A 5788-nucleotide genomic window follows, 5' to 3' on the forward strand; every position below is an offset into this window, starting at 1 on the left:
TCATTCTATAGTTTCATAAGTTTCACGAAAAATTACCAAAGATTCTGAAGATTTAAATTAGGAATAGTCGTAAAGGGAAAAAAACTTGCTTTACGTCTCATTTATCATTTTTTGTTGAACTGTAAAGATATTGTTTATTGAAAAATAAATAACTAAATAAAAAATAATGACAAAAGATACATCATGCACACTCACTGTCACAACCCAAATTTTCCGTTGTTGGGTGTCGTGATGACACCTAGTCTTAGAGACTAGGTAAGCCTAATATTAACTGAAATAACAACAACTTAACTAACACCAAACAAATTTCGAAAATAGAAATCTTTATACAAATTTACAATCCCAAAACTAGTAGTACAAGTCATAAGCTCTACAGAGTTTGCTAGAAAACCTCTAAAATACAACTGTCTCAAAATAAAAGTGAACAGTGTAAATACAAAATAAGAAGGTGGCTCTGAAGCCTGCGAATGCAGCCGCAGGTTTACCTTGAGTCTCCACAGCAACGGTCTGCACAGCTACTAACGATCAAATACTTGGATCTGCACAAAAATGTACAGAAGTGTAGTATGAGTACACCACAGCGGTACCCAGTAAGTATCAAGACTAACCTCGGTGGAGTAGTGACGAGGAACAGTCAAGACACCTACTGTACTAAATAACCTGAACAAGTATAATTGTAGGAGCAACATAGTACGATATTTATATAAACACTACGCATAAAGACAAAACGATATGGAAATTTCAGTAAGAAAAAGAAAACAACAACTAACAGCGGAACACCAAAAATAATGACATAGTAAGGTAATGCTGAATATGGTCTAAATTCAATGAGAACAGTTAAAAGAAAGACATGTAGCAATCATATAAAAATAACCACTTTTGCATCAGGATTTAGCCAATAACCTTCATGAGGTATCGAACCTCATTTATTCATAACTCAGAACACTTGGCACCTTGTGCCCTCATTACAACCAACAACTGCACGGATTGTGCACATGCCAATAGAACCAGACGAGGATATGTAGAAATGATCAATAACATCAAGATCCGTTTTTCTTAACTGATAAGGGTGATTTGCTACGTGTATGCTTGTGCAAGTGTTCTAACCTAGTAATGCTAGCTAGTAAGTATTGAAAAAAAGGAATGGACAACACGTAAAATATTTTTCCACAGTTTTTCACAATATAGAACTCACACAAGTAAGTGCACCACTACATGAATATCAACAATAAGAATGCCCTCAGGCCATCACAAATCATCACAACTCAATCCCTCACACATCCCACCTTGTCTCGCCATGTGTGCAATAATAAAGTAAGTGCCCGTCTTATCTCGCCATACGTGCAATATAATGTTTCCACCTTGTCTCGACACATGTGAAACCCATATATATATCCCGCCTTGTCACGCTGCATGTGCAAATATCAATAGAAACAATAGCACGATAGAAACCTCGTGCAACCTCATAACACTCGCACGGTACAAACTTTGTGCATCACAATAACAACAATCGCACGGCAGAAACCTCGTGCATCACAACAACAAGTACAACAGCAATAATGACAATAAATACAAGAGTACAACAAATAAATCAACTCAAGAACATTCGATCACAAAGAAACGATAGAACTAGTTCACAAGGAATAACCACAATAGAGAATACTAGGCGTAATAAGAACAACTCAACAAGGGAGAAAATAATATGTAGCAATGATCTCACAATATACAGTTCAACAACAAGGGAGCTAATACAAGTCAAATATTCCAAATAAGGACCGGTCAACTAAGATATAGGATATCTAAACTTCTTTTAAGGTTGATCAATTATGAAGAAGATACAACAAATTCAATTAAGGATAAGCAGCTGAAAGATAATCATAACATCAATTAAAACTAATCCATTACATGATGGGGTAATAATAAATTCAAATAGGGATAAGCAGTTATGAACAGATAAGATGACAATAGAAGACGTAAAATCTTCAGTTTAATCAAATAAGAGTCAAATAGGCAATAAGAGTGAGTCGTAAAGCAATTAATTCCAGTTAAATCATGTAGAGGTGAAACTAGTAAATAAGAAACTCAATCATATCAAAAACAACTTCATACACAGTTAATATAAGGACCTAAGAACCCTAAAAGTCCAACTTTCCAAAAATAAGTCCGAGCACGCACTCATCACCTCGCGTACACTGACTATAATTATCATAGAAGATTCGAATCCTAAGAGGGTAGTTCCCTGATGTTTTGCTTAAAGTATATATATATATTTGTATGTATATCGCCTCATATCTTACTTTTGTTTCGTGGATTTAGGAAGTTAAATATATTGATTTATATTAATTTGATGTGTTTTTATATGTATGAATGATCCGGGAGTAATAGGGGGCGATATGTGCAAAATTTGAGTCAAAATGGACGAAAACAGAAAAAATGGGCATTGTAGCGCCACAGGCAGTGCCTAATGCCACCTGTGGCGCCAGAAACAGAATGTTCAAGTTGAGAGCTCCGTGGAGGGTGCCTGGCGCTAGCCAGGGCGCTAGTGATGTGAAGTTTCTCCAAATTCACCCGGGAGATGGTTGTTTCGGCCCTAGACCTACCCAGCACGTATAAAGCAAGACTAAACTTATTTGTGAAGGGGAAACGTCACTTTTGAGAGGAAATATTGTTGTTTAATGTTGACTTAAACTTGATTACAATTCACCAATATATGGTTATTTCTTCAATTCTGTGATTAATTGCTTAATTGTATGGTGAGCAGTTAGGTTCTATTTGCTATCTATGTTATGCTTGGGAAAGCCGTGTTTAGATTAGAGAAGAATTGAAGAGAGGATGATCTTAACCCTTGGGAGGGGGCGGATTTGTGGTTAGGATAGGAATATACCTAGTCACCGTGCTTAATTAAATATCGTAATCTTAATACGTTTTTAATAGATTGATTTTATAGGAATATAGGCATTAATCTATTTTGAATAGGTGAGTAGTACTTCGGGAGAAGGCTATGAGAGCAATTATCGATTAATTAGCAACAATGAGTGAATTGTATGAGAGGGAGAGTTAACTAGAACACAATAGAATTGGTGAATCGACCACAACCCTAGAATATTGTCTCTATTGAATACATAACAATCATTTTACTGCTTGATAGTTTAGTTATTACTTTGAATTGTAGTTTAGTATAATCACATTCTTGAACTCGAATTTAGCTTGACTGAATAACAATATTGGTGAGTTAGTGGGTAGTTGATATAAGTCTCTGTGTGTTCGACACTCGACTTATCATTTTATTACTTGTACGACCACGTATACTTGCATGTGTGTTTGGGAACAACAAGTTTTTGGCTCTGTTGCGGGGGACTTGAATATTAACTACTTTCTAGTTTTTGCTTATTTTGTTTATTTCGTCAAGTATAACGTTACTTGATTGTTTCTCTGATCTCAGGAACGTTGACTGAATGCGCAGGGTCAGAAGCCAGGACAAACTTCAAGGCTTTGATCCTGAGCCTGAGAGGACATTTCATAGGAGGTTGAGGGAAGCCAATAATACTAATAATCTTCAGGCACTTGTTCAATTTCCTGTGAACATGGCAGAGGAAGAACATATGGCTATTCAGGAGGTGGCTATGCCTAGCATTGCTAATGTCACCTCCATTATGGTGAAGCCCAGGATCATTGGGCATTTTGAGCTGAAACAGAGCATGATCCAGCTACTTCATGCGAATGGGCAGTTTATGGGTCTTCCACACGAGGATCCACAACAGCATATCCTAAACTTCTTGGAGATTAGTGACATTTATATCACTAATGGAGTCACTCCAGACTATGTGAGGCTCACACTTTTTCCATTCTCACTGTTGGGCAAAGCAAAGCGATGGTTGAAGGCAGAACCATCTAATTCTATTACCTCATGGAATGATTTGACAAGGAAATTTCTGGCAAGGTTCTTCCCTTCAGGCAAAATTATAAAGATCAGAAGTGAGATAGTTGCCTTCAAACAGAAAGTGGGAGAGTCTTTATACTCAACTTGGGAGAGGTTCAAGGGGCTAATCAGATATTGTCCTCATCACAATCAAACAAGAGAAGTATTAGCTCACACTTTCATAGAAGGTCTACATCCTGAAACAAAAATTGTGGTAAATGATGCAGATCGAGATCAAGTGTTGGAGAAAAGCTTTGATGAGATATATGCATTATTGAACAATTCTCCAATAGCAATCCGGATTGGCAAGGAGAGATGGGCAGACACACAGTGCAAAAGTTTGCAGGGATTCTTGAGTTAGATGTCGTCTAAACATTATCAACACATATTTCTACACTGACCAACCAAGTCAATCAGATGACCTTGATTATCAACAAGCAACATGCATAACCGGTACAACGGGTTCAAATGTTTTGTGAAATATGTGGAGAGGGTCACACGAGCGACTTATGCCCCGCTAATCCAGAATCTGTCTGCTTTGTGGGTAATGCAAATAGGGGCCAAACAAACTAATATGGGAACACTTACAATCCCAACTGGAGGAATCACCCAAACTTCTCTTGGGGTGGAAACCAAGGTACTCAGAATCAATGCAAGCTTCAAGCACCTCAACAACAATATAGACTACCTCAGGCTGAACAAAAAGCGAGTCTAACAAGTCACCTTGAAGACACATTAAAAAAGCGATGGCTGAACAGCAAGACCTCGCTCAGAAATTTATGGCTGAGCAGCAAGCCCAAGCCGCAACAATGAGAAATTTGGAGCGTCAAATGGGACAGCTTGCCAGTGCTCAAAACACTAGACCAGTTAGAGCTCTTCCAAGTGACACTGAAGCTAATCCTACGGCATCCCTTAATGTCATGTCATTGAGGAATGGGTGGCAATTAGAAGAAGCCCAGTTGAAAAAGAGGAAATAGGTGACTTTTAATGAGAGGCCAGCCACTAGAGGTGGAAAATGGTTAAAAGAAAATAGTTAACCACTCATATTATCCACTAAAAATGGGTTGGATAATGAACTCTTTAAAAATGGGTCAAATATGGATAAGAACCATATTATCCATTTAGAAAATGGATAACCAATGGGTAAACAATGGATAACCAATGGGTCTGACATTTACATTTGTAAAGCTTTAAATTGGGGGTTCCTCAAGTTAAGGAAACTAAGAGTTCTCCCAAAAGTTATCATATGCAAGAAGTCATGGATAATATGGTTATCAATATTATCCGCCGGTTAACCAATTTTTTATCCGTATTAAATATGGGTTGGGTCGGATAATTTATCCATTTTTTCATTACCCATTTTCGACCTAAACCATATCCGATCTGACCCACCCGTTTGCATCTCCTACCAGCCACTATAGAATCAACATCCAAAAAATCTAAGGAGGCAGAGAAGCCAGTTGAAGAGGCGGTGGCTGAGCAACCCCCACCATTGGTTGCAAGGCCACCACCTCCTTTCCCTCAAAGATTGCAGAAAGTCAAGGATAATGTCACATATAAAAAGTTTCTTGATATTTTGAAGCAGATGCAAATTAATATTCTATTGGTTGACATATTACAAGAAGTGCCCAAATATGCAAAGTACATCAAGGACATAGTGGCAAATAAAATGAGGTTGACTGAGTTCGAAACCGTGGCACTCACTAAGGAGTGTAGCTCAAGAATTCAAAGCAAGTTACCTCAGAAATTGAAGGATCCGGGTAGTTTCACTATCCAAATGTCGTTTGGTAAACATGCAGTTGGGCGAGCCTTATGTGATCTTGGAGTGAGTATCAATTTGATGCCACTATCTGTGTTCAAATAATTAGG

The 5788-nt window shown here is 37.8% G+C and overlaps 1 non-coding gene across 1 annotated transcript; it reads right to left on the bottom strand.

Moving 5' to 3' along the window:
* Positions 1-3965: 3965 nt before the first annotated feature.
* Positions 3966-4070, bottom strand: LOC142166634 (small nucleolar RNA R71). Its single transcript, XR_012697037.1, has one exon. It is a non-coding gene; the product is annotated as a small nucleolar RNA R71 (small nucleolar RNA).
* Positions 4071-5788: the final 1718 nt, after the last annotated feature.

This window comes from Nicotiana tabacum, chromosome 11, assembly GCF_000715075.1.
Source record: "Nicotiana tabacum cultivar K326 chromosome 11, ASM71507v2, whole genome shotgun sequence".
Lineage (NCBI taxonomy): Eukaryota > Viridiplantae > Streptophyta > Magnoliopsida > Solanales > Solanaceae > Nicotiana > Nicotiana tabacum.